This window comes from Prionailurus viverrinus, chromosome A1 (genome assembly GCF_022837055.1).
Source record: "Prionailurus viverrinus isolate Anna chromosome A1, UM_Priviv_1.0, whole genome shotgun sequence".
Classification (NCBI taxonomy): domain Eukaryota; kingdom Metazoa; phylum Chordata; class Mammalia; order Carnivora; family Felidae; genus Prionailurus; species Prionailurus viverrinus.
The window spans coordinates 71,672,256-71,697,358 of NC_062561.1; the positions used below are offsets into that span (position 1 = coordinate 71,672,256).

The 25,103-nt window shown below is 39.5% G+C and overlaps 1 pseudogene; it reads right to left on the reverse strand.

Annotated features, from left to right (window-relative positions):
* Positions 1–25,103, reverse strand: part of LOC125163718 (asparagine synthetase [glutamine-hydrolyzing]-like) — a 49,992-nt pseudogene that overhangs the window by 22,371 nt on the left and 2,518 nt on the right.

Consider the following 25,103-nt stretch of genomic DNA (forward strand, 5'->3'; position numbering starts at 1 on the left):
ACAAAATTGAAGAAGTAGATGACATAGTTTATGTAATGATTCTTTTATACTATTCTCTATAAATGGGAAGAGGAAATAAGGAAGGGGGGATAGGGGCACCAGCTGGCTCCATTGGCAGAGCATGTGACTTTTGATTTTGGGGTTGTGAGTTTGAGCCCCATGTTGAGCGTAGAGATTACTTAAAAAAATAAAATCTTGGGGCACTTGACTGGCTCAGTCGGTGGAGCATGTGACTCTTGATCTCAGAGTTGTGAATTCAAGACCCGCAGTGGTGTAGAGATTACTTAAAAATAAAATCTTAAAGTAAAAAAAAAAAAAAAAAAAAAAGAAAGGGGGAATAGGAAGATGGTCAGAGTAATTATTCTAATATCTAGGGTATCATCTGTTGTCACTGTCAGTGCCATTTCTTTATCTTTGAAATTCTAATTATTCTCTATGAAAAAATTAATATATAGCAACACCAAAGTTAATAAGGATAGTACAAGAAAATAAATTATAGGCCTATCTCATTCATAAATCCTAAGTAAATCTAAGCACACTGAATCTGTTGATGAATAAAAATGATGAAATACATCATGACCGAATTGGATTCATTCCAGAAATGCAAGTTAGCTTAATGTTTGAAAATTGATTTTATTCCAGTTTATATATATAGACTATATATATATATATATATATATATATATACACACATATATATATACACACACACATATATATATATATATAGACCATATTATCATCTTAATAAATGCAGAAAAATAAAGTGAGAACACTCTAAACAAGCTAGGAATATAAATGAACTCCCATAACCTGATAAAGCCCACCTCCAAAAAATTCATGGCAAATATACCATTGACCCTTGAACAACATGGGGGTTTTCACCACACAGTTGAAATCCTGCATATAACTTTTGACTCCTTAAAAACTTAACTACTAATAGCTTACTGCTGACCAGGAGCCTTACCAATAATACAGTCGATTGACACATATTCTGTGTATTACATGTATTATATATTGTATTTTTATAATAAATAAACTAGAGAAAAGAAAATGTTATTAAGAAAGCCATAAGGAAGAAAGAATATATTTATAGTGCTGTACTGTAAGAAAGCAGGATTAGGAATAAAAATCCGCATAAAAATGGACCCATATATTTCAAACCAGCGTTGTTCAAGGGTCAACTGTACTTAATTGTGAAATGTTAACAACCTTTATTTTATATCAGGAAGAGTACAGAGATGCCCCAAACAACCATGTCTACTCAAATTGTTTCTTGAGGGTTAATCTCAAAGTAATGCGAAAAGAAAAAGAAGATACGAATTTGCAAAGAAAAAACTGACATTTTTATAGCTGATATGATTGTCGATGTAGAAAAGTTAAATCAACAGATGAACTATTACAATAAATAAGAATGTTTAGCAAGGTTGTTGGATACACAAGCACTATTAAAAACTCACTTACCTTAAGGGGCACCTGGGTGGCTCAGTCGGTCAAGCATCTGACTCTTGATCTCAGTTCAGGTCATGATCTCAAGGTTCATGGGACCGAGCCCTGTGTCAGGCTGCATGACCATGAAAAATCTGTTAGAAATATAATTTTTTTCAAGGCTTTCTTTTTTTATTAAAAAGTTTTTAATGTTTGTTTATTTTTGAGTGAGAAAGAGAGAGCATGAGTGGAGGAAGGACAGAGAGACACAGAGACACAGAATCTGAAGCAGGCTCCAGTTTCTGAGCTGTCAGCACAGAGCCCGACACGGGGCTTGAACTCATGAACTATGAGATCATGACCTAGGCTGAGATCCGACGCTTACTGACTGAGCCACCCATGTACCCCTTAAGGTTTTATTTTTAAGTAATCTCTGCACCTAACCTGGGGGTCAAACTCACAACCCTGAGATCAAGTCACATGCTCCACTGACTGAGCCAGCCAGGTGCCCCATTAGAAATATAGGTTTTTTTAGTTAAGAAAAATTTTTTAAAATGTTTATTTATTCTTGAGAGAGAGAGACAGAGTGAGTGGGGTAGGGGCAGAGAGAGGGAGACACAGAATCTGAAGCAGGCTCAGGCTCTGAGTCGTCAGCAAAGAGCCCAACACAGGGCTCAAACTCATGAACTGTGAGATAATGACCTGAGCTGAAGTAAGGTGCTTAACTGACTGAGCCACACAGGCACCACAGAAATATAGTTTTTTTTGATGTTTATTTATTTTTGAGAGAGAGAAAGAGAGTGAGTGCACAAGCGTACATGTAACGGGGGTGGGGCAAAGAGAAAGGGGACAGAAGGTCCTAAGTGGGCTCCACATGCTGACAGCAAAGAACCTGATGTGGAGCTCAAACTTACGAACCGAGAGACATGACCTGAGCCGAAGTCAGATGCTCAACCAACTGAGCCACCTAGGTGCCCTGAAATACAGTTTTTAAAAATTCCATTCATTTGGGGCACTGGCTGGCTCAGTCAGTGGAGGATGTGACTCTTAATCTCAGGGTTGTGAGTTTGAGCACCATGTTGGGTGTAGAGATTACTTAAAAACAAAAATAAAATCTTAAAAAAATTCCATTTATTACAGTACCAAAAATTATGAAGTACTTTAGAAAAATGTAACAAAAAGTTTATTCAAGAGATCTAAGAAAATACAGAGCCATTTTATGTACATGGGCAAGACTCAGTATGGTAAGAATACCAATTCTGCCCAGAGAGTCATTGGAATTCTAATGCCCCGCAGAATTTTTCTTTGAATTTAAGATGCTGAATCTTAAATTGATAGAATAATTGATATGAAAGAGCAAAGCTCCAAGAATATCCAAGACACTTCTAGTGAAAAATGGTAAGGTTGCTATAAGATCTTAAAATTTACTTTATAGGTATGTAATTGAGAGTGTTGAACTGACACAGGAATAGAGAAATAGACCAGTGGAACAGAAGAATCAGACCCCCCACATGTATGGACATATATGGACAGTAAAGACACTGCAGATCAGTGGATGGAAAAGATGGTTATTCAAAAAATGGTCCAACTACAATCCAATTAGAAGCAAAACAAAGTCAGTACCCTACCTCAAACCATAAACAAAAACTAATTCTCTGTAAATTAAAGATTTAAATATGAAGGAGATCAAGAGTCACATGGTCCTGGGACTGAGCCAGCCAGGTGCCCAAGGCTATATATATATTTTTTTAAGATGTGAGAACATAGGAGCTGGGGAGAGGGGCAGAGGGGAAGAGAGAGAGAGAGAGAGAGAGAGAGAGAGAGAGAGAGAGAGAGAGAGGGAGAGAATATCTGCTTGATGCTTAGCATGGAGCCCAATGTGGGACTTGATCCCAAGACCCTGGGATCATGACCTGAGCCCAAATCAAGACTTGGATGTTCAACTGACTGAGCCATCCAGGCGCCCCAAAGGTAGTCTTATAAAAGTTTTGTCTTCATCTGGGGTGCCTGGGTGGCTCAGTCAGGTGAGCATCCAAGTCTTGATTTCAGCTCAGGTCATGATCTCATGCTTGTGAAACCCAGCCCTGCATCTGTTGGGATCTGTGCTGGGTGTGGGGTCTGCTTAAGATTCTCTCTCTTCCTCTGCCCCACCCCTGCTCATGCATATACTCTCTTTCTAAAACAAAACAAAACAAAACAAAACAAAACAAAACAAAACAAAACAAAACAAAAACCCCAATAAATTAAACACAAAAGGACAGTATCTTTATCATCTCAGGATAAGAAAGGATTCTGTTAAAAACAACAACAACAAAAATACGAAGCCCAAAATGAAAGATTAATCAATTGGATTACATCAAAATGAAAAAGTTCTGTTTAAAAAGACATCAAAAAGAGTGGGAATATAAACTACAGACTAGAGAATATAATTGCAACATATTTAATTGAAAAAGGATTAACATTCAGAATGTATGAAAAAGTTTTACAGATCAATATGAAAAGGAAAACCCAAGAGAAAAAAAAGCAGAAGATATGAATAGGCATTTCATAAAAGAGAAAGACAAACAACCCATAAATACATGCAAAGAGATCAAGTTCAGTAGTATCGAGGGAAATGCAAATTAAACCATAATAAGATACCATCCATATTTACCAGAACAGAACGGTTTTAAAGTTGGATAGTACCAAATGTTGACAAGGGTTATGGGGTTGTGGAGCAGATGTTTCTCTCATACATAGCCGGTGGAAATGTAAATTGTAACAATCACCTTGAAAAACATTTTGGCATTGTGTAGTTGACGGTACCAGTTAGTAATAAAGTTGAACACTGGTGCGTACCACAAGTTGCGTTCCTAGGAATGTGTCCTAGAGAAGGCTCATGCATGTATTTATCAAGATACAAGTGCAGAAATGCTAACAGCAACATTATTTAATAATGACAAAAACATAGGAGCAGCACAAATGTTTGTCAATAGTAGCTGGATAAATAGATTGCAGTACTATAGTCATACACTGACCTATTTTATGGCAATGAAAATTAATGAACATTAGCTATATTCATAGTATGAATGAATAAAAAAAATGTAGTATTGAGGGGTGCCTGGGTGGCTCAGTTGGTTAAGTGACCAGCTCTTGATTTTGGCTCAGGTCATGATCTCATGGTTCGTGAATTTGAGCCCTGCACTGGGCTCTGTGCCGACAGCACAAAGTCTGCCTGGGATTCTCTCTCTCTCCCTCTCTCTCTGCCTGCCCCCCTCAATGAATAAACTTAAAAAAAAATTTTTTTTTAATGTAGTATTCAGCAAAAACAAAAACAAAAACAAGGCATAGAAAAAGTAAACATTCTATCATTCTCAGTCCGTTCAGGCTGCTGTAACAGAATCCCATAAACTGGGTGGCTTAAAAACAGTGGAAATTTATTGCTCACAGTTCTGGAGGCTGGAAGTCCAAGATCAGGGTGCCAGGATGATCAGGCAAAAGCTCTGTTTCAGGTTGCATACTTCTTGTATCCTCACACGGCAGAAGGGTTTGGGGAGCTCTGTGGGGCCTCTTTTATAAGAGTACTAATCCCATTCATGAAGGCTCTATCCTCATGACCTAATCACCTCCCATATGCCCTCCTCCTAATGCCATCACGTTGGTGGTTAGGTTTCAACAAATGAATTTTGGGGGGACACAAACATTCATACCATAGCACATTCTATTTGTTTAAAATGTGAAAGACACATTTAAATTATATATTGTAAAGTTCTACATACATATATGAAAAAGACATGAAGAAGATTGAAAAATTACAAAAGTCAGGATGGTGATTGTCTAGGGTGGAGTAATGGGGGCATGATTGGGATCGTGCGGGCAGAGGCTTCTAAGATACTGATAGTGTTCTGTTTTATCAGCTATATCCTAGGTACACAGGTGTCCATGTAACTGTTTTTCAAACAGTGTTCATAATGTACACTTGCCCATTGTGTGCTATTTTCTTTTATTTTTAAATAAGTTAATGTTTACTTATTTATAAGTGAGCAGGGAAGGGACAGAGAGAGAGGGAGAGAGAGCAAGAATCCCAAGCAGCCTCTGTACTACCAGTGCAGAGCTGAATGTGGGGTTCAAACCCCAAACTGTGAGATCATGACCTGAGTTGAAGTCAGACACTTAACTGAATGGGCCACCCATGTACCCCTTTGTGCTATTTTCACATAAAAATAATTAAAAAGAAGAGGCATTTGTTAAAAAATCAGATATATGTCTCTTGGTCCCTGTTTTTAATTTTTATTTATTTTGAGAGAGAGAGGAGAGAGAGGCAGAGAGAGAGGGAGAGAGAATCCCAAGTAGGGTCTGTGCTGTCAGTGAGGAGCCTGACTTGAGGCTCAATCCCACAAACAGTGAGATCATGACCTGAGCCAAAATCAAGAGTCTGAAACTTAACCGACTGAGCCACCCAGCTGCCCCTTGGTCCCTTTACCTTTAGCAAGGATATAAATGAGTCATGTTCTTGGAGATTTAAAAGACAGCAGATTATTATTCATTTATTTATGTATTTATTTACTTATTTATTTATATATATTTTTAATACTTTATTATTTATTTTAAGTTTATTTATTTAGAGAGAGACAAAGCTTGCAAGCAAGGGAAGGGCAGAAAGAGAGGGGGACAGAGGATCCCAACTGAGCTCTTGTGCTGACAGCAGAGAGCCCGATGCCGGGACTGAACTTATGAACTATGAGATCATGACCAGAGCCGAAGTCTTATGCTTAACCGACTGAGCCACCCAGGTGCCCCAACACTTCATTTTGAAGTAATCTGTACACCCAACGTGGGGCTGTCTCAAACTTACAACCCAGAGACCAGAGTCACACGCTCCACAGACTTAACCAGGCATCCCTTAGAGAAGATTTTAATATAAAAAGCCTAGTATTTACTTGGAAATAATTTCAAAGTCACAAAAAAGTTTCAAGAATGGGGCAAAAAGTACCTGTTTAGCTTCCATACAGCTTCACTTACTGTTAACATTTTATCTTACTTGCTTTTTTTGTTGGAGTTTTATCCTTCTTTCTCTTTCTCTATTTTTTTCTAAATTATTTAAGAATAAGCCGCATACGTTACACCTGTCTCCAGATACTTTATTGTATATTTCCTAAGAAAAAGGACATTGTGTTATGTAACCACAGTACAGTTATCCGCTGCAGGAACTGTTAACTGTGAAACAGTTCCTTTGAAGAACTTAAGTTTACATTCCAGTCGGTCAGCTGAATGGCGTCCTTCCCAGCTTTTGTTTTCCTCCTCTAGGTGTTGCAGTGTACCTGCTACATTCGGCTGTTCTCTGTAGTCTCTTTCATCTGGAACAGTTCCGGAGCCTTTCTTTGTCTTTTAGAACAATGGCAGTTTTGTAGAATACTGAAAAAAAATTTTTTAAAGGAACAATTCTTATTTTTACTTTGTTTGTTATTTTCTCATGATTATATTCAGTTTGTGACCCCGGTCAAAATGGTACATAAATGATGTATTTTTCTCAGAGCATCGCATCTTGGGGTGCATAATATCTATCTGCCTGTTATTGACTATACTAATTTTGATACTTTGTCCAAGGTGTTGCAATTTCTCCACTATAAGGGAGAGGAATTTTTTAAAGGATTCCTTTGGAGACAGCTGTTGGTGGGTTTGAACCTTGCTCCCCTCCCAATGAGAAGTAGATATGTGACTTCCTCCTCACCTCGAGGCAAAAGAGAGAGGCTTCAAGTTGCAAAGCCTAAAGTATGTCCATTGAATTTATCAGGTCACCGTTTGCTGATGTCTGACTCCTTTTCGGGAAATCTAGAGATCAAGAGAAGAGCTGGCTTGCTGCTTGGAAGTAGAGCAGGGGAGAGTATCTAGTAAATTGGAATCAGCGTGTTCTTCCAGAGTTTGTTAGGCAATCAGTGCATGAGTGTTTCCCATGAACCAGATGTGAAAGAGAGCCTCCTTGGGGTCATCGCATAATCTGGCTCAAAGGCCACGTAAACAAGGAGAAGCTGGAGGAGTCCCATGGAATTCCTAGTGTTTGGGAGTATAGAGTGTATCCTTTCAGGTCGAGGGAACGGCAGCCGAGAGATCAACAGTGATTTGTAGGGGGCATCTCCTACAAACCCATGAAGAGCCCTGGAAGAGAAAGTTGGCTTTAAATATCTGCAAGCAGAGAAAGCATGCAACCGTCCTATGAACTTACCTGTAAAAGTAAGAACATGTCTTTCCTCCTCTGGGTGGAGGGCAGTGGGTCAGAAAGGTAGAGTAGTAAAATCGCAGTAAGGAACAGTAGAAGCTTGGAGAGGGGAAAGAGGGCCCTGCTCCCCTCTGCCACTGACAGGAGTTAACCCACCGCAGAGCCCATCTGTAGGATAGGACAAGAGCTAGCCTTAAATTAACTTTGAAGCTTTTGTTATTTTATGGGATCAAACATTTCTGTTTAAAATGGAATCGAGGGGCGCCTGGGTGGCGCAGTCGGTTAAGCGTCCGACTTCAGCCAGGTCACGATCTCGCGGTCCGTGAGTTCGAGCCCCGTGTCGGGCTCTGGGCTGATGATGGCCCAGAGCCTGGAGCCTGTTTCCGATTCTGTGTCTCCCTCTCTCTCTGCCCCTCCCCCGTTCATGCTCTGTCTCTCTCTGTCCCAAAAATAAATAAACGTTGAAAAAAAAAAATTAAAATGGAATTGAGACTGCATTTATGATTTAAAGTAACTACCTAACCTTTAATTATGTAAGAATGGTTTAAAAAGTATGTGACTGCTTTAGTCAGGGAAAAGCCATATCCTAGTGAATGTTATTTAGTTATTTGAAAAAATCTATTCATTTTTGAATAGGTAGTATATTACATGATTTAAATACAAATGGTATGAAAAGTACACAGAGAAGTTTCACATCTGTCCTTATCTACCTAATTATCGTTGTCTTACAGGTAAACATTTTAATATGTTTACTGTTATAGTATTTGTTTATGAAAACGTAAGCAGATATGATGTTATGCCCCTATTTTACACAAAAGGTAGCATACCTTTCTTTTTTTTTTAATTTTCATGTTTATTTTATTTTTGAGAGAGAGATAGAGAGAGACAAAGTATGAGTGGGGAGGGGCAGAGAGAGAGGGAGACACAGAATCCAAAGCAGGCTCCAGGCTCTGAGCTGTCAGCACAGAGCCTGGCGTGGGGCTTGAACCCACAGACTGGGAGATCATGACCTGAACTGAAGTCAGACACTTAACTGAGTCACCCAGGCACTCCAGGTAGCATACCTTCAAAACTTTTCTTTCTTTAAAAAAAAAAAAAAGTTGTAAAATAGAGGTGCCTGGCTGCATCAGTCAGTGGAGCATGTGACTCTTGATCTCAGAGTTGTGAGTTTAAGCCCCATGTTGGGTATAGAGATTACTTAAAATAAAATCTTAAAAAAAATTGTGGTAAAATATACATAAGATAAAATTTACGCTTTTATTTTTTTAATGTTTATTCATTTTTGAGAGAGAGTGAGAGAGATTGCACACGCATGCGTGCACACACTGGGGGAGGGGCAGAGAGTGGGGAACAGAGGACCCAAAAAGGGCTCTGCACTGTCAGCACAGAGCCTGATGTGGGGCTCAATCCCAGGAACCATGAGATCATGACCTGAGCCGAGACTCTGAATCTCAACTGACAGCCCCCCACCCCCAGCTTTGTTTTTTTTTACAGTGGCTTCACCATTTTACATTGTCACCAGCAGTGCTGGAAGATTTCAGTTTCTGTGTCCAATACTTGTTATTTTCTGTTTATTTGTTTGTTTTGATAATCAGTCATCCTAATGGTGTGAAATGTATCTCATTGTGGCTTTGATTTGCATTTCTCTAATGACTATTGATGTTAAGCATCTTTTCATGTCCCTATTGGGCATTTGTACATCTTTTTTTTCTACTGTGGTAAAATATACATAACATTTTACCATTTCGACCATTTTCTTTCTTTCTTTTTTTTTAGGTAGGCTTCACACCCAGTAGAATCCAACACGGGGCTTGAACTCATGACCCTGAGTTCAAGACCTGAGCTGAGATAGGAGTCACATTCTTGGGGTGCCTGGGTGGCTCAGTCGGTTAAGCAAACTTTGGCTTAGGTCATGATCTCACAGTTTGTGAATTTGGGTCCCGTGTCAGGCTCTGTGCTGACAGCTCAGAGCCTGGAGCCTGCTTCAGATTCTGTGTCTCCCTCTCTGTCTTTCTGCCCCTCCCCTGCTTGTGCTCTCTCTCTCTCTCAAAGATAAATAAACTTAAAAATAAAAAAGTCTGTTGACGAAGTGGAAAGAGCCAAAAATTGGGAGAAAATATGTATAAAACATTGATATAATGAAAGATTTCTATGATGAATATGTTAGTTCTGTTATGTATTCATTTATTTGACACTTTTATCATTACTAGCATCCTTCTTTATCTCCATTAGTATTTTTTGGCTTAAAATCTACTTGTTATGGGGGCACCTAGGTGGCTCAGTTGGTTAAGCATCTGACTTTGACTCGGGTCATGATCTTGAGGTTTGTGGGTTTGAGCCCTGCACCAGGGTCTGTGCTGACAATGTGGAGCCTGCTTGTGATTCATTCTCTTTCTCTCTGTCTCTGTCTCTGCCCCTCCCCCACACATGGTCTTTTTTTCTCTCTCTCAGAATAAATAAATAAACTAAAAAAAAAAAAATAATCTACTTGTTAGGGCACCTGGGTGGCTCAGTCGGTTAAGCGTTCGACCTCGGCTCAGGTCATGATCTCATGGTTCGTGAGTTCGAGCCCCACGTTGGACTCTGTGCTGACAGCTCAGAGCCTGGAGCCTGCTTCGGATTCTGTGTCTCCCTCTCTCTCTTCCCTTACCCGGCTTGCACTCTGTCTCTCTCAAAACTAAATAAATGTTTAAAAAGTTAAAAAAAAATCTGCTTGTTATGTCTCAAAATAAAAAAGAGGAAAAAATGTGTACTTTTTTTTATCTGGCTGATCCATAACATGATCAGAAATCAATTTTGTCATCATAGAAAGACATGCTGTAAGAGTGAAGAAGAAAGAGTACACCTAGTTCTGTAGATAAAAGCTTATTGTATGTTGCCTAATATAACATCTTAGATACACTCATTTATATTTGTTTATGGATCCTCAGAAACAGAGAGACTTAGCTTTTTAAAAACCTTTCAATGAATAGTTTATAAATCTTATTTTTAAACTATAAACTATTTCATATATATATATATATTTTTTTTAAGATACTATTTTTAAGTAATCTTTACTCCCAACATGGGGCTTGAAACCACAACCCTGAGATCAAGAGTTACAATCTCCACCTACTGAGCCGACCAGGTGCCCCTTTTATATATTTTTATTTGATTTGAAAACAATTAAAGTCACTTTCATGATTTAAAAAAAACTCTACATGTCAGTTATTAATATATTACTATACCAGCTTTACTTTAGCTAATGTTTGCATGCTTATCCTTTTTCATACTTTTACTTTCAGCGTTTATATGTTCTATAAACTGAGCAACATGTACATAGCATATGGCATATTTTTATCCAGTCTGAAACGTGTCTTTAAATTGGCCTATGCAGTCCTTTTACATATAACATAGTTACTATTATAATTGGGTTTAATATTGCTTATCTGGCTATTAGTTTTCTGTTGGTCTCTGTTTTTTTGTTCCTCTATTCCTGCTTTCTTGCCTTCCTTTATATTAATGAAATATTTATGTTAATCCATTTTTCTCCTCTATTCTCTTTTCATTCATGACTTTTTATAATTCTTTTAGTGGTCACACTAGAAATTACAATATACATCCTTGACTTATACTCTACTTAAGTTAGTACTTTGAAGAATACAAGAATCTTATTACAGTCAAGCTTCATTTACCACTTCCAGCTTTTTGTACTGTTATCATTTATTTTACATCTTCATGCATTTTAAGCTCCACAAGATTTTATTGTTTTAAGCAATCAAAACTTATTTATACTTACTTATATCATGAACCTTAACGTATTTAAAGTATGTTTATGTTTCGAGAGAGATTGAGAGCGTGTGTGTGTGTGCTCACGTGAGTGGGTGGGGGAAGGGCAAAGAGAGAGAGGGAGATTCCCAAGCTGGCTCTTGCTGTCAGTTCAGAGCCTGCAGCAGGTCTTGATCCCATGAACTGTGAGATCATGGCTGAGCTGAAATCAAGAGTGTGATGCTTAACTGACTGAGCCACCCAGGTGCCCCTGTAGTCTATTTAAATTTAGCAATATGTTTTACATTTTTATCTTTTAGCAATTTTGTTCTTTCATCTGAGATTTTTCTTTCAGCCTGAAGAATTCTCTTCAGTCTTTCTTAAAAATCAATCTGCATATGATGTATTCCTTCAGATTTTGTTTTTTTGAAAACATTAAAAATTCTTTTGGGGGGCACTTGGGTGGCTCAGTCAGTTAAACATCTGACTCTTGATTTCAGCTCAGGTCATGATCTTACAGGTCGTGAGTTCAAGCCCTATATCAGGCTGTGTGCTGACAGCACGGAGCCTGCTTGGGATTCTCTCTCCCCTTCTCTCTCTGCTCCTCCCCTGCTTACTCTCTCTCTCAAAATAAATAAATAAACATTAAAATAAAACAAAATGCACAGCTTAAAAATTTTTTCTTTTAATTCTGGTAAAGAACACACAAAATTAAATTTCCCATTTCTACTGTATTCAAGTACACAGTTCAATAGTGTTAAGTATGTTCACGTTGTTATGTAATAGATCTCCAGAACTGAAAATGTATGCCCATTAAACAATTCCCCATTTCCCCCCACCCCCATCCTTTGTACAGTATTTGTCCTTTTTGTGACTGGCTTATTTCACTTAGAATAATGTCCCATGTTGGGGCACCTGGGTGGCTCAGTCGGTTGAGCGTCTGTCTGACTTACACTCAGGTTGTGATCTCATGGTTTGTGAGTTTGAGCTCCACATCGGTCTCTGCTGACAGCTCAGAGCCTGGAGCCTGCTCTGCCCCTCCCCCGCTCATGCCCTGTCTGTCTCTCTCTCTCTCAAAAATAAATAAAACCTTAAAAAAGAAAGAATAATGTCCCATGTAGCTTGAGGCAGAATTTCCTTTTTAAGACTGAATAATATACCATGTGTATATACTACATTTTGTTTATATATCCATCCATTTGTGGACATTTGGGTTACTTCCACAGCTACTGTGTCAAATGCTGCTGTGAACATGTGTAAAAATATCTCTTTGAGACTCTTAAATACAGAGAACAAACTGAGTGAGAGTGGATGGGGAAGTGGGGGAGAGGGGAAAATGAGTGATGGGCATTGAGGAGGGCACTTGTTGGGATGAGCACTGGGTGTTGTATGTAAGCCAATTTGATAATAAATTATATTCATTAAACAAAAACAAAATGTATTAAACATATACATTCTTTTTTATTTTTATTTTTATTTTATTTATTTTATATATATATGAAATTTATTGACAAATTGGTTTCCATACAACACCCAGTGCTCATCCCAAAAGGTGCCCTCCTCAATACCCATCACCCACCCTCCCCTCCCTCCCACCCCCCCATCAACCCTCAGTTTGTTCTCAGTTTTTAAGTCTCTTATGCTTTGGCTCTCTCCCACTCTAACCTCTTTTTTTTTTTTTTTTTCCTTCCCCTCCCCCATGGGTTCCTGTTAAGTTTCTCAGGATCCACATAAGAGTGAAACCATATGGTATCTGTCTTTCTCTGTATGGCTTATTTCACTTAGCATCACACTCTCCAGTTCCATCCATGTTGCTACAAAAGGCCATATTTCATTTTTTCTCATTGCCACATAGTATTCCATTGTGTATATAAACCACAATTTCTTTATCTATTCATCAGTTGATGGACATTTAGGCTCTTTCCATAATTTGGCTATTGTTGAGAGTGCTGCTATGAACATTGGGGTACAAGTGCCCCTATGCATCAGTACTCCTGTATCCCTTGGATAAATTCCTAGCAGTGCTATTGCTGGGTCATAGGGTAGGTCTATTTTTAATTTTCTGAGGAACCTCCACACTGCTTTCCAGAGCGGCTGCACCAATTTGCATTCCCACCAACAGTGCAAGAGGGTTCCCGTTTCTCCACATCCTCTCCAGCATCTATAGTCTCCTGATTTGTTCATTTTGGCCACTCTGACTGGCGTGAGGTGATACCTGAGTGTGGTTTTGATTTGTATTTCCCTGATAAGGAGCGATGCTGAACATCTTTTCATGTGCCTGTTGGCCATCTGGATGTCTTCTTTTTTTTTTTTTTTTAATTTTTTTTTTCAACGTTTATTTATTTTTGGGACAGAGAGAGACAGAGCATGAACGGGGGAGGGGCAGAGAGAGAAGGAGACACAGAATCGGAAACAGGCTCCAGGCTCTGAGCCGTCAGCCCAGAGCCCGACGCGGGGCTCGAACTCACGGACCGCGAGATCGTGACCTGGCTGAAGTCGGACGCTTAACCGACTGCGCCACCCAGGCGCCCCTGGATGTCTTCTTTAGAGAAGTGTCTATTCATGTTTTCTGCCCATTTCTTCACTGGGTTATTTGTTTTTCGGGTGTGGAGTTTGGTGAGCTCTTTATAGATTTTAGATACTAGCCCTTTGTCCGATATAAACATATCCATTCTTTAACCAAAACAAAATATCTTTTTGAGATTTTGCTTTCAGTTCTTTTGGGTATATATCAAGAAGTGGGGTTGCTGGGTCATATGGTGATTCTATTTTTAATTTTTTGAGGAACTGTCATACTGTTTTCCATAATGACTACACAATTTTACATTCCTACCAACAGCATACAAGGGTTCCAACTTCTCCTCATACTTGACAGTACTTATTTTCTGTGTTGTTTTGTTTTGTTTTGGTAATAACCATTCTAATGGTTGTGGGATTGTCTCATTAGTTTTAGTTTGCATTTCTCTAATGATTAGTGATACTGAACACCTCTTCATATGCGTGTTGGTAATTTGAACATTATCTTTGGAGAAGACAAACTGTTAGAACTATTAGAAGTATTCAAGTTCTTTGCCCACTTTTGAATTGGGTTATTTTTTGTTTTTGTTGAGTTGTAGGAATTCTTTACATATTCTAGGTATTAACCCCTTATCGATATATAATTGGCAAATATTTTGTCCCATTCTATAGGTGCCTTTTCACTCTACTGATTGTATCCTTTGATGCACAGTTTTTTTGTTTTTTTTTTTTTTGTTTTTTTTTTTTCCAACGTTTTTATTTATTTTTGGGACAGAGAGAGACAGAGCATGAACGGGGGAGGGGCAGAGAGAGAGGGAGACACAGAATCGGAAACAGGCTCCAGGCTCCGAGCCATCAGCCCAGAGCCTGACGCGGGGCTCGAACTCACGGACCGCGAGATCGTGACCTGGCTGAAGTCGGACGCTCAACCGACTGCGCCACCCAGGCGCCCCATGATGCACAGAAGTTTTTAAGCTTGACTTAGTCCAGTTTTTCTAGTTTTGCTTTTGATGTTGTGCCCTTTGTGTTGTAAACAAGAAATCAGGTCAAATCCAGTGTCACAAATCATTTTTTGTTTGTTTTTTTTCCTTAGGAGTATTATAGTTTTTTTTCCCCTAGGAGTTTTACAGTTTTGGATCTTGAATTTAGGTCTTTAGTCCATTTGAGTTGAAAACATCTTTATTTTGCCTTCGTTTTTGCTGATATAGAAGTCTGTTGTTTCTTTCAGCACTTTAAAAATGTTACTTCATTGTCTTCTGACTTCCATAATTTTTTTTGAAAAGTTAACTTTCAAACTTATTGTTGCCCCTTTTAATCTTTCTAAGATTTTCCCCTTTATATTTGTTTTTCTTCAGTTTGACTATCATATACCTAGATGTGGTTTTCTCTGTATCTCATTTGAGATTCATAGAGCATCTTGAATGTGTGGTTTAATAACTTTCATCAGGGATGAAATTTGGGAAATTTTGTCTACTATATCTTCACGTATTGCTTCTCTTCATTTTTTTCTCTCCTCTGCTTCTTTGACACCAATTACATGGATATTAAACCTTTCTATCATGTTCTTTAAATCTCTTATACTCTTTCTTGTGTTCTTTTTTACTCTCTGTGCTTCAATTTAATACACTGACATGTTCTTTAATTGATTAATCATGTCCTCTGTTTTGTTTAATCTGATATCAAACCCATCAATTGAATTACTAAATTCAGGTATAATCACTTTCTGTTATAGAATTTCTAATTGGCTTTAAAAAATATATATAGGTTTTTAAGAAACAACAGGTGTTGGCGAGGATGTGGAGGAAAGGAACTTTTGTGCACTGTTGAGAATGCAAACTGGTTCAGCCACTGTGGAAAACACTGGAAAAGTGTTCCTCAGAAAATGAAAAACCGAACTACCTTATGATCCAGTAATCATACCACTGAATATTTACCCAAAGAATACAAGAACACTAATTCAAAAGGATATATGCACCCCTATGTTTATTGCAACATTATTTATAATACCCAAATTATGGAAGCTGCCCAAGTGTCCACTGAAAGATGGATAAAGAAGATGTGGTATATATACACAATGGAATATTATTCAGCCATAAAAAAGAATGAAGTCTTGCTATTTGCAACAACATGGATGGAGCCAGAGAGTATAATGCTAAGCAAATTAAGTCAGAGAAGACAAATAGCATATGATATTACTCATGTGGAATTTAAGAAACAAGCAAACAAACAAAGGGGGGAAAAAGAGACAACCCCCAAAATAGATACTTAACTATGAAGAACAAACTGGTGGTTACCAGAGGGGAGTTGAGTTGGGGGATGGGTGAAATAGGTGATGGGGATAAGGGTACACTCACCAGGATGAACACCGAGGAATGTATAGAATTGTTGAATCACTGTATTATACACCTGAAACTAATATAACACTGGGTGTTAACTGTATTGGAATTAAAATAAAAAAATTAATAAAAATATATGTAGATTCTTGCTCTTCGGTGAAATTCTTCATCTTTCCTTCTCTTGGATATAAATCATAGATGTTTTAGTCCTTGTTTGATTACATTCCAAAATCAAATTCACCGGGTAGCTCCTTTTTTCTATTACCTGGGTTTCTTCTCTTGTTTTTTGATAATTTGATCCTTTTCTTTTAGCATGTGTTGATGAATCAGGACATCGTGGATAACAAATTGTACTTATTCTACCTGACAGATAGAACAGCAGTATATCGGCTTGATTCTAATGTGCTTCCCCTCCCTAATTGTTCATAAACTTTAAGTCCTGCTTGTGTTTATTGCTTTGCAGTAGTTTCATATGGTTTGTCTTAGGTTGAATTCTTCCAGAGGTAGACCCTGAAGCAAGGATTTGGATAAAATGATTAATTAAGAAAGTGCTTCTTGGATAAACCATTAATGGAGTAGGAGAGGGGCGCCTGGGTGGCTCAATTGGTTAAGCGTCTGACTTCAGCTTAGGTCATGATCTCACCATTCGTGAGTTCTTGCCCCACATCGGGCCCTGTGCAGACAGCTCAGGGCCTGATGCCTGCTTTGGATTCTGTGTCTCTCTGCCCCTCCCCTGCTCACACTCTGTCCCTCTCTCTCTCAAAAATAAATAAAAATTAAGAAAATTTTTCTTAAAAAAATTTTAATGCTTATTTATTTTTGAGAGAGAGAGAGAATGAGCATTAAAACTGGGGTGGGGGGGAGGTCAGCACAGAGCCTGATGCAGGGCTCGAACCCACAAACTGTGAGATCGTGACCTGAGCCGAAGTCGGATGCTTAACCGACTGAGCCACCCAGGCACCCCAAGAAAACTTTCTTGAATTTGAAAAAGAAATGGAGTAGAAGAAACAAGATATGGAAAAAGAAGGCAAGGGAGGGTACCATGTAGGTAAAGACTCAGGCTCAAATTCATCTCCAGAACACTCTGGAACATCAGTCACCACCTTAGAACTTGTCTCACCCCAAGGCAATGGAATTGGCTGTGGTCCATCCAGGGAATGCCATACTTTCAAGCATTTCTGGCTCTCCTTATAGCAAAGCAACTCCAGGGCCCATGTATGTTCCCCCAAAACACGGTTCCTTAAGTTTTTTCTCACGATAACACCCTTAGTTAAACTTCTTCGTTTACGAAACTAAACTGCTTCAGCAGTTTTTCCCCTAATCACTTTCTGTGAAATTTTATTGCTGTAACTATACCATATGTCTGGTTATGTACTATATTTATATCCGTATTTGCTTTTTAAAAAAATGTTTATTTATTTATTTTGAGAGAAAAAGAGGGAGACAATCCCAAGTAGGCTCCAAGCTGTCAGCACAGAGTCTGAAGTGGGGCTCAGTCTCACAACCATGAGATCATGACCTGAGGTGAAATCAAGAGTCGGCTGCTTAACCGACTGAGCCACTTGGGCACCCCTTTTTATCTGTACTTTATACATAAAAAGAGTACAATTATTTTTCTCCCCAAGGACCAATTATTGCCCATAGTGAGAATGCATCCTCTAAAGCTTGCAGGGATGAATTGTTAACAACAAAGTGTTTAGTTGCTGGCCATTGAGTGCATAGGACTGGGAAAAGAGATCTCAAGGGATATGGATGGGTCACCAACAGTTTTGCCACACAGTTGTTTTAAATATTTGTGTAGTTTATGGTTGTTATTTTGTGGGAAGGTTAGTCCAATACAAGCTATTTGATCATGGCCAGAGCCAGAAGGCCCTCCTTTCTCTTTATTTCTAATAGTAAAATGAAAAGTATTTCATAAGCATCAGCAAGCAAGTAAGGGAGGTACAATCTTCTTTTTTACTTTGCATTCTCAATATGTCAAAAATTATTGTGGCTAAGCACATCTTTTAATCTCTTAAGGGAGCCTGAGTTATGAAGGGCAATGATTATGCATTTGCCTATTTGAAGGGAAGCACTAGCTGAAGTGTTAACAGAGTAATGTTTGGTGGTGGAGGAACGTGACTCAGTGTCACTGCTTCTCTGAAGCTTTATTACTGAGACCTACAATTTTAATGGTTAAGAATTCTAATTTTACCCCTCACTGGTTGTGTGACTTGGGCAGAGTAATGGATTTGAGTTAATGACTAAAGGAAGGTCACTCAGTGGATTTCATTCTATGTTAAACAAAGGATTATATCCAGTCAGAATGTGGCCCTGATTGGTATATCCTGTCTAGCTTTTTAAATTAAAAAAAATTTTTTTAATGTTTTTGTTTATTTTTGAAGGAGAGAGAGAGAGAGCATAAGCGGGGGAGGAGCAGAGAGGGAGGGAGACAGAATCAGAAGCAGGCTCCAGGCTCTTAGCTGTCAGCACAGAGCCTGATGCAGGCTCGAGCCCACGAACTGTGAGATCATGACCTGAGCCGAAGTCGGATGCTCAACTGACTGAGCCACCCAGGCACCCCTTAAATTAAAAAAAAAAAATTTAAATTTTGTCCAACTTTTATATTGTATTGGTGAAAGAGTGTATGTATCTTGTTTTGCAATGGGACAAGGCACGGTGTGTTCATTGGCAATGTATACAATTGTTCCTCAATGCCTTGAGGAACAAAGTTGTTGTATAGTATGTGTATGTATGTTCTAGACAAATTAGTCAAATATAGTATGTCAAACTGCTGCAGTGCTATTGATATACAAGAGTAGGCTTTGTGTACTTAGCACTGCTTGAGGCATTTCAGTGTGGAGTAGCATATCTATGTATATGTTATGTATGTACAGCAGTCAGTTTGCCTACTTGTTAGATACTTTGGTGAGATTCATTCAGGAGGCCAAAAGTACAGGTTAAATTTATTTTCTTTCAGTATCTGGTTTTTGGTTATGTGCACTCTTGTTTTTATTAACAAAAAATTGAGTATATCATTAGGAAGAGAGAGAACCCAAGCTGTATCCAGTGATTAGTAGTAAAGAGTATCCACTGAAACTGGATATGCAAATAAGCTTTCTTAGACTGTGCAACTAAATGTTATTCATTTATTAATTTTAATTTGAATTTTGAAAATAAAAGTATCTTTTAAGAAGTATGGCATTCATCCAGAGGACTTAAAAAAAAATAAGTGTACTGTTTGATTTTAACAAAGTAAACACACCTATGTAACCAATGCCCAGATTAAAAAGAGGATATTTTCAGAACAGCAGAAGCTCCTCCTTGGCTCCCTCTCAGTTACTGTTACCCCAAGGGTAACCACTACCCTGACTTCTTTCTTAATTTTTTTTTAATGTTTATTTATTTTTGAGAGAGACAGAGCGTGAACGGGGGAGGGGCAGAGAGAGAGGGAAACACAGAATCTGAAGCAGGCTCCGGACTCTGAGCTGTCAGCGCAGAGCCCAACACAGGGTTTGAACTCATAAACCGCGAGACCATGACCTGAGCTGAAGTCAGCTGCTTAACTGACTGAGCCACCCAGGCACCTTTGACTTCTAACATCATAGAATTGTTTTGCCTGGTTTAATATAAATGGTATCACATTGTATGCTCACTTTGTGTCTGGCTTCTTTTGTTCAGCTCAATGTTTGTGAGATTTGTTGCCTATTGTGTATAGCAATAGTTCATTCATGCTCCATGGAAACCTTAAACATACACAAAAGCATACATAATAGTATGGTGAACCCTCATTTCCTAATCAGCTTCAACAGTTATCAACTCATGGTCAATCTTGTTTCAGTTTTCCTCCCACCTGCCGTCCTCAACTCCAGATTATTATGAAGTAAAACATATATATGTGTGTGTGTGTGTGTGTACATATACATATATATATATATATGTACACACACACATATATATATTTGTATTTATTTTTTAAAATTTGTTTTTACATTTTACTTATTTAAAAAAAAAATTTTTTTTTTCAATGTTTATTTATTTTTGGGACAGAGAGAGACAGAGCATGAACGGGGGAGGGGCAGAGAGAGAGGGAGACACAGAATCGGAACCAGGCTCCAGGCTCTGAGCCATCAGCCCAGAGCCTGACGCGGGTCTCAAACTCACGGACCGCGAGATCGTGACCTGGCTGAAGTCGGACGCTTAACCGACTGCGCCACCCAGGCGCCCCATTTTACTTATTTTTGAGAGAGAGAGAAAGAGAGAGACAGAGACAGAGCACGAGTGGGGGAGGGACAGAGAGAGACAGAGACACAGAATCCAAAGCAGGCTTCAAATTCTGAGCTGTCAGCACAGAACCTGATGCGGGGCTCAAACTCACAAACTGTGAGAGCATGACCTGAGCCAAAGTTGGATGCTTAACCGACTGAACCACCCAGGTGCCCCACATGTATATATATTTTAATGTTTATTTATTTTGAGAGAGAGAGTGTGTGTGCGCATGTGAGTGGGGGAGGGGAGAGAGAAAAGAAGAGAGAGAACCCAAACAGGCTCTGTGTTGTCAATGCAGAGTCTGATGCAGGACTCAGTCTCACGACCCTGGGGTCATGACCTGAGCCAAAATCAAGAGTCGAACGCTTAACCAAACTGAGCCACCCAGGCACCCCAAAAGAATGGCTTCTTAATGCCCTTTGAAAATCACACACTGGAGTCTGTGTTTAAGGGACTCTGAGGCAGAGCTGAGAGATAGAAATGTTTCTGGGGCAGAAAACAGGAAGTTTGTGGTGGGTCCCAAAAGGAAAAAGAGTGAATGTACTCTAAGCCCCAAAGGAAGCAAGGCAGGAGGCAGCTACAGGAAAGGTGGCACCAGCCACTTGGCCACAGGGAGAATGTGATTGGAGGATGCACAGAGAAGCCAAATAGTTGAGGGGGGTTGCAACTCCAGAGTGGACCGCGAAACAGCACTTAATGGCAGAGGCACCTTTGGTCAGGATGAAGAGAGTGAGAGCCCACAGGAATCCCTGAGGCAGGGAACCTCCAGGGGCCATGGAGATTCCCAGGTCCCTCCTGCTTCTCCAAGGGTGCCCAGCTCCCACTGGGCACCCAGCAGGGATGGAGAGAACAGCAGTCCTGAAGTGTCAGATCCCAGAAAGATTGGCTTCACTTTTTATTTGGACTTTTTTTCGCCTTTTTTCCTGTGTTCCTGTACTAGTCAATTTGGATTCTATTCCCTATGGTTTTATCTTAGTGTGAGCCTTTATTCTGTCCTACTATTGATTTTAGCCATTTCATTTTCTCAAGTCCTTCTTGCTTCTATCTATGCCTTCCTTCACAAACGATGATATTATGTGGATCTTGTGGCTTCTCATGTTTTTTTTTCCTATCCACTTCTATTTTGGCATTTTGGCAATGTATGTCACTATGTGATAAATGTCATAAAAGAGATCTTATCAGAGTGAAGAGGAAGTAACAATTATGGCTAGAGAAATCTAATACGATTTTACAGGGTAGGTAACATCTGAGACAGGTCTTGAAGAATAGACAGTAATTCAGTAGATGTACTAAATAACTTATACAAAAAACAATCCAGTGAAGAAATGGGTAAAAGACATGAACAGACACTTTTCCAAAGAAGACATCCAGATGGCTAACAGACACGTGAAAAGATACTCAACATCACTCATCATCAGGGAAATACTAATCAAAACAACAAGATACCACCTCATACCTGTCAGAATGGCTAAAATTAATAACTCAGGAAACAACAGATATTGGTGAGGATGTGGAGAATGGGGAGCCGTTTTGCACTGCTGGTGGGAATGCAAACTGTTGCAGCCACTCTGGAAAACAGTATGGAGGTTCCTCAAAAAATTTAAAAAGAGCCACCCTATGACCCAGAAATTGCATCACTAGGTATGTATCCAAAGAATACAAAAATGCTGATTTGAAGGTGCACATGCAACCCAATATTTATGGTGGCACTATCAACAATAGCCAAAGTATAGAAAGAGCCCAAATGTCTATCAACTGACTAATGGATAAAGAAGATGTGAGACACACACACACACACACACACACACACACACACACACACGTACATACAGTGGAATATTACTTGGCGATCAAAAAGAATGAAATCTTGCAATTTGCAATGATGTGGTTGGAACTAGAGTGTATTATGCTAAGCGAAATAAGTCAGAGAAAGGCAAGTATCACATGATTTCACTCATGTGGAATTTAAAAAACAAAACAGATGAACATAGGGGAAGGGAAGGAAAAATAAGATAACAGAGTGGGAGGCAAACCATAAGAGAACAAACTGAGGTTGCTGGAGGAGAGGTGGGTGGGAGGATGGGCTAAGTGGGCATTAAGGAAGGCACTTGTTAGGTTGAGCACTAGGTGTTATATGTAAGTGATGAATCACTAAATCCTACTCCTGAAACCAATGCCACACTGTATGTTAACTAACTTGAATTTACTTTTTTAAGTTTATTTATTTAGGGGCACCTGGGTGGCTCAATTGGTTACGTGTCTGACTTTGGCTCAGGTCATGATGTCATGGTTTGTAAATTCGAGCCCTGCATCAGGCTCTCTGCTATCAGCGCAGAGCCCACTTCAGATCCTCTGTCCCCCTCCCTCTCTACCCCTTCCCTGCTCACTTGTGCACGCTCTCTCTCTCTCAAAGAGAGCATGCATGCAAGCATGCGTAAGTAGGGGAGGGCAGAGAGAGAGAATCCCAAGCAGACTCAGGCTGTCAACACAGAGTCCTACTCTGGGCTCAAACTCACAAACTGTCAGATCATGACCTGAGTTGAAATCAAGAGCCAGATGCTTAACTGACTGAGCCATCCAGGTGCCCCAACCAATTTGAATTTATTTATTTATTTAAAAAAAATTTTTTTTTTCAACGTTTATTTATTTTTGGGACAGAGAGAGACAGAGCATGAACGGGGGAGGGGCAGAGAGAGAGGGAGACACAGAATCAGAAATAGGCTCCAGGCTCTGAGCCATCAGCCCAGAGCCCGACGCGGGGCTCGAACTCGCAGACCGCGAGATCGTGACCTGGCTGAAGTTGGACGCTTAACCGACTGCGCCACCCAGGCGCCCCAATTTGAATTTAAATAAAAAAATAATGAGTCAGTGATCAACAATTTCAAATTATATATACAGGTTAAGCTGAAAGTACTCTAAAGCAAAGCATTGGATTTAGCAGTTAGGAAGTCACTAAGGATTCTCAGTGATTTCATTTGCTTCATTTTCCTTCAGATAGTTAGAGATTGTTACAATTTTTTTAATTTTTTTTTTCAACGTTTATTTATTTTTGGGACAGAGAGAGACAGAGCATGAACGGGGGAGGGGCAGAGAGAGAGGGAGACACAGAATCGGAAACAGGCTCCAGGCTCCGAGCCATCAGCCCAGAGCCTGACGCGGGGCTCAAACTCACGGACCGCGAGATCGTGACCTGGCTGAAGTCGGACGCTTAACCGACTGCGCCACCCAGGCGCCCCTGTTACAATTTTTTTAAAAATTTTATTTATTTATTTTGAGAGAGAGAGGGAGAGAGCATGTGCACGAGTGGGGGGAGGGGCAGAGAAAGAGGCGGGAGAGAATCCCAAGTAGGCTGCGCACTGTCAGTACAGAGCCTGATGCAGGGCTCCATCTCACAAACCATGAGATCATGACCTGAGTTGAAATCAACAGTCGGATGCTTAACCATCTGAACCACCCAGGATCCCCAAGGTTGCTAAAATTTAATCCTGTTTTAGGGGCACCTGGGTGGTTCAGTAGGTTAAGTGTCCAACTTTGGCTCAGGTCATGATTTCATCATAGTTCCTGAATTGGAACCCTGCGTCAGGCTGTCTGCTATCAATGCAGAGCCTGCTTGAAATTTTCTGCCCCCCTCTCTGTCACCCCCCCTCAAAAATAAATAAAATATTAAAAAAATTTTAAAAATTTAACTCTTTTAGATCTGTGTAAAGTATTTACATGGTTTCAAAGTCAAGTATACAAAACATACCTGGCTTCTATCTCTGTCTCTATCCTATTCCTCTTCTCACCCCATTAATAATGATTTCTATTTTTCTTTTTTTTTGTTTAGTTATTTATTTTGAGAGAGAGAGAGTGTGTGTGTTTGTGTGCATGTGTGGGGGAGGGGCGGAGAGAGAGAGAGAGAGAAGAGAGAGAGAGTGAGAGAGAGAGAGAGAGAGAGAGAGAGAGAGAGAGAGAATCCCAAGCAGGCTCTGCTTGGTTAGCACAGAGCCTGACATGGGGCTCGATCTCACCGTGAGATCAGGACCTGAGCCAAAATCCAGAGTCAGTCACTTAACCAACCCAGGTGCCCCAGGAACGATTTCTTTTTAATTTTGTGATTTATTTTATGTTGTTTTTCTTTTTAGATTTGAGAGGGTTGTTTTTTCATGTCCAAGTACATATGGATGTTTGGTCCTACCAAACAATCCCACTACCCTTCACAAGAAAGAGGAACGTTTGCTTTCAGTTTCTCTTTTAGAGAGTGCCTAACCTTTGGTAGCTGACTTGTAATGGGTCAGAGTGCAGGCAGAAGGGTAGTGGCATTGATCCAGTTGGGCATCCAGTAATCGGTCAGCCAGTCAGCCTGGCCTGGGTAGCAGCATTCAAATATTAATGGTAGTAATTGCCTTTGTAGGTTTGAGGAGTACTGAGGGAAATGTTTGTCTTGCAGTTACTGTCAGTGTATCATGAGCCTAGTGTTCAATATGTTCCTGTAAAATCATAAACCAGAAACTATTAACTGAGGTTATACCATCATTGAAGGCTTCTATTGGTCACCAGATAATCTCTCTCTCTTTTTTTTAAAGTTTACTTATTTTGAGAGAGAGAGTGTGTGAGCAGGATGGGGATCATAGAGAGGGAGAGAGAGAATC